Raw genomic sequence first — 8,832 nt, 5'->3', positions numbered from 1 at the left:
GAGTAAACAATAACCGTTCTTATAGTAAAATAGAGTATAGTCTCATAATGAAATAGAAGAGCACTGGGGGAACTTTTCCGCGCCCTTGCAGACTGAAGACCCCTGGGTCCTGCCATCTATCTTGCCACTAAGCCATCCTACCAGCTCTTCAGCCAAATCCTCTCATGTGCGTTGTCCCCGAAGCGCCAATGTGAATTCCACAAGGACAGGGACAGCCGCGCTTGTCCGCGTGAGTCAGTGTTGCTTCGGGTAGAGCTTAGCATGTGGTCAATGCTGCCTAATAGACTCCTTCATTCATTGACAGCTAATAACTTTTTCCCTTTTTTTTTTAGGTTTTTCAAGGCTAATGGGGTTAAGTGGCTTGCCCAAGGCCACACGGCTAGGTAATTATTAAGTGACTGAGGCCAGATTTGAACCCAGATACTCCTGACTCCAGGGCCCGTGCTTTATCCACTGCACCACCTAGCCGCCCCTACAGCTAATAACTTCTTGCCTAGAATCACTTTATCAGATCAGATGTAGAATAGAATTATAATCCTGAGAGATGGCATTGGGTCCCAGGATAGCTTAGTCTTGGGTGGAGAAAGGTCTAGGGCTTTAGGAGCTGGCAGAAAAGACTATGGTACCCTGCCATCTTGGGAGCTGCAGGAAGTGTCTGGATAGAAGATTAAACAGATGTGGGGGGAAGAGAGAGTAATGGGGGGAGAGAGAGAGACAGAGACACACAGAGAGAGAGAAACAGAGAAAGAGAGAGAGAGAGAGACAGAGAGACAGAGATAGAGAATGCTTCAGTAAATTTGTTTTGCCTTGGGCCAGGTGAGTGAAAATGGAACCATGCCCAGCTTGCTCCAATGAGGTTAGTCAGTCAGTATTATTGTTGCTGTTATTAATAATTCATATAATCACACATTTGCACAATACTTGAAGGTTTACAAAGTGATGCCAACTCTAGAACTTGTCTAGCTATTATTAGGAGATGCCCTGATTCCAGAGCTAAGGGTCAGCTTGGCACACCAACGGTCTTTTTTCACTTCACCGTCTGGAATCAATGGTCTCAGATCAGCAAGCACCAATAGACTGAAACAAGAAGCCCTACTATGAAAGGGTTTTTTGTCAGCAGACAACTTTGCCTTATTCTTGAAAGGGGAGGGGGACAGTCAAAGGGAGAGGGACTCTTCCCCCCTCCCCAAGCCATGCAGAACACAAGTATGGCATCAATGGTGGCCACATTGGCCCATTCTGTCCTCAAATCTGTCTCCTCCTGAAGACTGGAGAAGGGAAAATTGAAGCACCAAAATAAAAGGCTGTGGGTGGTGGTGGTGGTGGTGGTGGTGGTGGTGGTGGTGGTGCGTCTTCACAGGGTTGAAGTGCTAAGAAAAAGCAACAAGAGCATGGAGTGTCTGGCTGTCTTTATTCTTCCCAAAACTCACCTAAGCTGGGCAGAACTGGCAACTAGATGTGTTCTTTTATTCTGTTTAAGACTGTCTGATCTAATAATGTGACTTTCTGTGAAACACATTGACCAAGTCCTTTGCTGCCTTTCCTTGTGACCTTTTCTTCATGGCCTGAAGGCTTGGACAGCTGGGGGAGTCTGCACTCTTTCCTAGCCTAAGGCTGGGATCCCAACCCACTCCCCAAGCAGATGGTTTAGATGGCATAATTCTATAACTGTATTATCACAGGCTAGTCCTATACTTCATACTATGTTGTTTAATTATGTCCATTTTTGTGGCACAGAGCAGTCACATGGGGCTTTCTTGGCAAAGATGTTGAAGTGGCTTAAGGTAAACAGAGGTTAAGTGACTATCCTAGAGTCACACATCCTGTAAGTGGCTAAGGTCCGATGTGAACTTGGGTATTCTCGGCACCAAGCCCCCCACCTATCTCCACACTGTATTACTATAATCTCCACTTGCAAGGATAGGAGCACTATAGACCTGAGCATTTAAATCCACCTCATCAGACCAGGAAGCTAACCCATACGACCCCCTAGTGGTTCCAAAAGCACAAGATTCTTCATCATTTATTTGGGCTAATGTAGGAGCTTGAGTGGACGTGTCCAAGCGTGTTGTGAAAGAGGAATTAGAACTCAGGCCCCCTTGTTTTCTACAAGGCAAGGTCCAAATGCTGCTGTTGTTCAGCCATGACCTATTTGAGGTATTCCTGGCAAAGATACTAGAGCCCAGTTTTCTTCTCCAACTCATTATATAGATGAGGAAACTGAGGCAAAGAGGTTAAGTGACTTGTCCAACTGGGACCAGTCCTCCCAACTCCAGGTCTGGTACTCTATCCACTTCGCCACCTGGTGGCCAAATAGTACAGAGTGATTTTCTCACAACAACCCTGTCAAGTTTTGTTATCTTCATTTCACAGATCAGGAAACTGGAATTCTGGAAGCAAAGTGACGAACCTGAGGTCCCTCAACCAGGAAGTGCGGTTAATTTATTTATTTATTTTTATTTATTTTTTATAAGAAAGATTTTATTTATTTTGAGTTTTACAATTTTCCCCCTAATCTTGCTTTCCCACCCCCCACCCCCCACAGAAGACATTCTGTTAGTCTTTCCATTGTTTCCATGGTATACAATGATCCAAGTTGAGTGTGATGAGAGAGAAATCATGTCCTTAAGGAAGAAACAAAGTATAAGAGATAGAAAAATTACATGAGATTTTTACCCCCCGAAATTGAACGTAATAGTCTTTGGTCCTTGTTCAAACTGAAGTGGGACTATTTAAATCACCAGATAAATCGTCTCTCCTCTGGGCTAAGAAGGGGGCTGACCAAAGGGTGATAAAAATGTGCATCCCCGTTGATCCAGCAATATTGCTGGGTCTATACCCTGAAGAGGACGTGGAAAAGGGTAAAAACATCACGTACAAATATATTCATAGCAGCCCTGTTTGTGGTGGCAAAGAATTGGAAGTAAATATCCTTCAATTGGGGAAATGGCTTAGCAAACTGTGGTATATGTATGTCATGGAACACTATTGCTCTTTTAGAAACCAGCAGGGATGGGAATTCAGGGAAACCTGGAGGGATTTGCATGAACTGAGGCTAAGTGAGATGAGCAGAACCAGAACAACACTGTCCACCTTAACAGCAACATGGGGGTGATGGTCAACCTTAATGGACTTGTTTATTCCATCAGTGGCATAATCAGGGACAATTTGGGGCTGTCTGCAATAGAGAATACCATCTGTATCCAGAGAAAGAACTGTGGACTTTGAACAAAGACCAAAGACTATTACCTTTAATTTTTAAAAAAGTTATCTCATTATGTAATTTTGCTATCTCTTATATTTTTTTTTCCTTAAGGATATGATTTCTCTCTCAACACATTCACCTTAGATCATTGTATAGCATGGACACAATATAAAGACTAACAGACTGCCTTCTGTAGGGGGTGGGGGAGGGAAATGAGATTAGGGGGAAAATTGTAAAACTCAAAAATACAAATTTAAAAAAAGAGAGAAAAAAAGAAGGGGGTTGAGCAGAAGGATTAAGAACTGCATCCTCCAGGGGCTATCCTTGGACACTTGTCCTGTGAGGTCCTGGTTCTCACTTTGCAGAGGGGATAGAGGATGTAATAGGAGTAAGGCCCTTTCCTCTTGTTTGCAGGCATCTGGCTACTTTTTAAAATGTAATTCTGTGGGGGAATATGCAATTTGTAGTCATTTCAAAAGATGTGGCAACTAGGTGACACAGTGGATCAAGTCCTGTTCTGGAGCCTGGAAGATCTGAATTCCAATCTAGCTTCAGACTCCATAGCTGACACCCTGCCTGGGTTTCCTCAACAGTAAAATAAGAATATGGAATAGTACCTCCCATCCAGGGCTGTCCTGGGGATCACACGAAGGAGCCCTTGGCACACGTCCTTTTACATAGTAGATCCTTCCTAACTGCTGATGTCTTCTTTCCCCTTATCAGTACTCAAGTCTAGAACATACTTAAGGTTTTGCCAGGAAGTCCCCCAAATAATTCTTATATGTCTGTCGTGTTTGATTGTAACTTTTTATTTAGGATCCAAGAGGCAGAGCAAAAAGGGCCTTTGGGGGAGCCTCCTACCCCAACCTCTGAAAACTGAGGCAGCTGCTTTCTCTAGGATTCTGGATCTCTCTTTTCCATGCAGAGAAGACCAAGGCTAGTTCTGGAGATCCCAAATCCCCCTTTTCCCTAAAGGGAAGAAAACCAGAAGATGATGCCTGTGAAATTAAAGATTTTTATTAACTATGGAAATAAGAAATGCTCTTAGGAGCACTTAGTCTAAGTAATGCCCAACTAAGTAATGCATTAGGATGGTATGGACAATTTTTTTTTTAATTTTTACTCTTCCTGGCTCCGGGGCTGGTGCTCTATCCACTGTCACCTAGCTACCCATATTTTTTCCAATTACAGGTAAAGACAGTTTTCAACACGTATGTATTGAAATATATAGATGTGTGTATGAGCATACATGTAAGAATACTTTACAAAGGGAGGCAGGGAGGGAGAACAGAGGGAGAAGAAAAGGGAGAACTAGGTGAGGAGTCAGGCTGGTTCCAGAAAGAAGTGGGGCAGCACCCCATTTCCAAAGGGAGGACGAGATTCAGGAAACTGGAAATGAGGATCCAGATGTTTGAACTGCAGCCTTGTGATACATACATCAGAAGACATGCTTGTTGAGCAATCCTGATAGCTGAAGATTTAAGGATATTTAATCAGAAAAGGGGGCGTCTCCCCAATCCATACCACAGAATGTGTCTGAGAGCCCCATAAACAATAGCTAAGGGAGTCTATGGGGGTTAGGATGACTTTTTTTTTTTTTAGGTTTTAGGCAAATGGGGTTAAGTGGCTTGCCCAAGGCCACACAGCTAGGTAATGATTAAGTGTCTGAGACCGGATTTGAACCCAGGTACTCCTGACTCCAGGGCCGGTGCTGTATCCACTATGCCACCTAGCTGCCACTCAGGACAACTCTTGACGCACCCAATGGCTCAGGGTCTAAGCTGTCCTGAGCTTAATTGGTTTCAGAGTTGCAGATTCCCTCAAGTTCAACTGGGTTTGCACTTGGTCATCACAGAGGATTGTTGGTAAGTCTTGTCACTCTGCATCTTAGTACAACCAGTCCTTTCTTCTCATTGCCTGGATAATTCTGGAGCTCAAGCAAGTGGAGGGTGGTAGTATATTCATTTACAAATTCACTTGTTGGGGGCAGCTAGGTGGGCAGTGGATAGAGCACCGGCCCTGGAGTCAGGAAGACCTGGGTTCAAAGCCAGTCTCAAATACTTAATTGTCTAGCTGTGCGACCTTGGGTGAGTCACTTAACCCCATTGCCTTAAAAATAAAATTTTTAAAAATTATTTATTTCACATAGAAGAAAACTGAGACCCAGGGAGGATAAAGACCCAACTCAAAGTCATCTAGATTGTATATCTACACCCAGGGGTCTCTATACTGGTATGCCCAGGATGCAAATTCAAGTTGTTGTGGGTTAAGCCTAAATAATCTTTGTTGTTGTTCTTGCTGAAATGCAATAGACACTGATGAACCCTAAAAATCCAATTAAAATCCAGAAAAACACTCTGAAGACCTTTGTTTCCACCTAGCCAATACTTGGATAATTCAGGGAGGCATTTATTATCTGCCAGATACTGAGGATAGCCAAGAGAAAGGCAGTCCCTGCCCTCAGGGAGCTTACATTCTAACAGGGGAAGCTAATACATAAAAGGGAGCTCAAAAAGTGGTTGAAAGGTATGAAGATCTGTCTTTGTCTGGGGCGGCTAGGTGGCATAGTGGATAAAGCACCGGCCCTGGAGTCAGGAGTACCTGGGTTCAAATCCGGTCTCAGACACTTAATAATGACCTAGCTGTGTGACCTTGGGCAAGCCACTCAACCCCATTTGCCTTGCAAAAACCAAATAAATAAATAAATAAAAAGATCTGTCTTTGTCCCCAATCCTGGGTCTAGACCCTCTGAATTCTCTTTGGTTTGATCCCATCTGATCTAAGGCAGCTGTCACTAGGTCTCATCTGGTCCAGCCAGCATTACATCATTAATATGACGGCAGGCATTAAGGCTCCCTGGAAATGAAGGCTCTTTTGGGTCTCTACTCACTCAAATTGGGCAATATGAAGTGAAACGCCTGGGAAAGGATGGCAAACACTGAACTCCTTCCCAGATAAAAGCAAACTGATCCTGACCAGTCTCAGTCAAAAGCATGGGAGAAGCAGCTTTGGTGAGAGCAACGGCCCCAGACTACTCACCTGGGACTTGGATATTTTGAGCTTCATTTCTGGCAAGATTAGGGAAACTGCTGCAATTTCCATAAACACTTTATTCAACACCCTGGTAATCAGCTGTACCATCTGCCTTCTTCCATTACTGGGAAGGACGCTCTCCCTCTCCTGCTCACCTGATTAATCTTTCCTGCACAGGATAGATCTCCTGACTCCCATTTAGCCCTCCCCACAATTGGCAGTCAGCTGCCAAGGACTAGAAACAAGTGCCCTTGATACTCTCCCCTCCCAAACAAGGGATAGTTTCCTTCCCGCCGCCACCTCCAAACCAATCTTTCCCTGGGTGGTTTGCCCCAACCCCCAACCTCAATGGAAGAAGCGGTGTCCCTAAGAAGCCATTCAGGGTCCAGCTGATAGCAGCCTTTTTTCATACTATGTATTAAAACTGCCTGAACTGGGCAAACCTTGGCTTTTATCAGAGCAGGGGTCGTTTCAGTAGGCCCTCAAGTCTGAACTCGGAGGAGGGGACTCACCAGGTAGAATTCAAGTTTTCAGAGAAGTGCAAAATATTGGTGCTAGAACTGATAACCCTGCTGCCTGGTGGCCAAGACCACCTTTGCTTGCAGGCTAGTCACCCTCCATCTATTCCCGGCAGCGTCCACAGGGGGAGGATATCACCTTCCGCTCACCTAACATTCCTGGGCATCTTGTGTCCGGAGGCCTGTAGATGTGAGCAGGCCTCTTTATGTGAAGGGTTAGCAGAACTGCCCTAATCACCCACTTGGACTTGGCCAGCTGGCCCGCCAAGGCTTGTAGGTGGCCTGGCAGAGACGAGCCACAGCTAGCTCCAGAGAGCACTCGGGGAAGGGCTGCTGTCCTCCCTGGACCTGAAGGGGACTGATGCTCTGGGGGACAAGACTCTGAAGCTGCCCTCCCTCCGCCGGGTCATTGGGCATCGAGGGAATTCGTCTTTATGAGGTAATGAAACCCCGTCTTTATCTCTCTCTGAGAAGGATAAAGGGGGGTCCTCAGGGAAGGCTCCATTCCGCTGATTTCGTAGGAGCCCATCATTTCTAAGTTCTTTCTCCCGGGGTTGGAGAAATACCAGGTGGTCAGGTTGCCAAGTGCCAAATCGCCTCCAAGGAGGTGTTGTCCCTCTGGGGGTTTTCCTGGCAGAGACAGCGGTCATTTTCTTGTCCAGCTCATTCTGCTGGGGAAACTGAGGCAAACGGGGGGGAAGCGCCTCTGCAGTCGGGGGGCTCTTCCTGCCCCCGGCCTCGCCCCCCAGCCGGGCTTAAAACAAGCAGGGCGCTCGGGGGGCATCGGAAGGCACGTCTTTAATGACAGACCAGGCAAAAAGGGCCCCGCGGCCGGGGGGGAGGGGCCGCGGGGGCATCCGCGGGGGGCACCTGGCGCCAGGCGCTGGTCGGGGGGCACGGCGGCCTACATCGACCCGCACAGACGGGCCGGCGGCACAGTGGGGGGGCTCCGCCTCCCATCCTTCCCGGGGCCGCGGCCCCCCATCACCTCACAAGACGGGAACAAGGGGGTCCCCGGCGGGCAGGGATGGGGGCGCCGAGCCCCCCGCGTCCGCTCCCCGCCCGCGCCCCGGGAGGGTGAGGAGGGCCCGGCCCGGCGGCTGGAAACCCTGGAGCGATCAGGGCGGGGCCGTGGCCGTGGCCGTGGGGCCCCGGGGCGCAGCGGGGGGCGGGGGTCCCCGGGCTCTCCGGCCCCGGCGGCGGGGCAGCGCGGTCCGGTCCGGGTAGGCAACGGGGGTCCCCAGCGGGTCCCGGTCCGGTGGGGGGGGGGCCGGTCGCCGCCCCGGGGGGGGGGTCCCCGCAGGACCCCGAGTCCCGCCTCGGCGGCGCGGACTGCGGCGGAGACTGCGGAGGAAACGTCGCAGTGCGGGGGGCGGGGCGCGTCACGTGGCCTGGCGGGCCGGCGCCGGGCGTGACGTCACCGCCTCGCCGCGGGCCGACCCTCGGCGGCCGCCGTCCCTCGGGGGCGGGCACGGTCGCCATGGAGATGCGAGCCGCGGGAGGCGCCGGAAGTCAGCGGCCGGCGGGCCGGCCCGCCCTCCGCCCCGCCCCCGTTGCCTGGGTTACCCGGGGGCGCGCGGCTCCGGCCGGCGTCCTGAGTGACAGCGCGCGGAGCCAATGGGGCGCAGACGGGCCGCAGCCTGGGCCTGCCTCTAGGGAGACGAACTCTAGGGGCGCAATGGGCCGCTCCCCGGGCCCGTGGGAAGCTTCCCCCCCCCCCCCCGCGCCGGGAGCCGCGCTAGCGGGGAGCCCCGCGGCCCGGGGGTGCGGGAGGCCCCAGGCTGAGCTCCGGGCCAGGGGGCGCTGCCCGCGGCGCGGGGCCTCCCCCGAGGCCGCAGGACGGGATGGCGCGTGCGCTGCGCCTGCGCGGGCCGGGTGGGCGCGGCCCTGGGGCCCCTGACCGCGGGGGGGGCTCCGCCGCCAGGCGCGTCTCCCCTTTAGGGCGCTTCCACGTTTCAGGTGCGGGCAAGGCCCCAGCCGGGGCGTCCTGAGGCGTCTGAGGCCGCCTCGGCCCGAGCCCGTCTGCACCTGCGCAGCGGCGGCCGGAAGGCGCCCTCGCCCCTCCCCGCCCTCGCC

The 8,832-nt window shown here is 50.8% G+C and overlaps 1 long non-coding RNA gene across 1 annotated transcript; it reads right to left on the bottom strand.

Annotated features, from left to right (window-relative positions):
- Nucleotides 1-4,206: 4,206 nt before the first annotated feature.
- Nucleotides 4,207-8,120, bottom strand: LOC141520610 (uncharacterized). The gene is made up of 2 exons (XR_012477678.1): nucleotides 6,751-8,120; nucleotides 4,207-4,676 (listed from the first exon to the last, which is right to left on the bottom strand). It is a non-coding gene; the product is annotated as an uncharacterized LOC141520610 (long non-coding RNA).
- Nucleotides 8,121-8,832: the final 712 nt, after the last annotated feature.

Source organism: Macrotis lagotis, chromosome 4 (genome assembly GCF_037893015.1).
Source record: "Macrotis lagotis isolate mMagLag1 chromosome 4, bilby.v1.9.chrom.fasta, whole genome shotgun sequence".
NCBI classification, from domain to species: Eukaryota; Metazoa; Chordata; class Mammalia; order Peramelemorphia; family Peramelidae; genus Macrotis; species Macrotis lagotis.
Note: the sequence above shows the minus strand (reverse complement) of the source record. Positions and strands in the feature narration are given on the sequence as shown.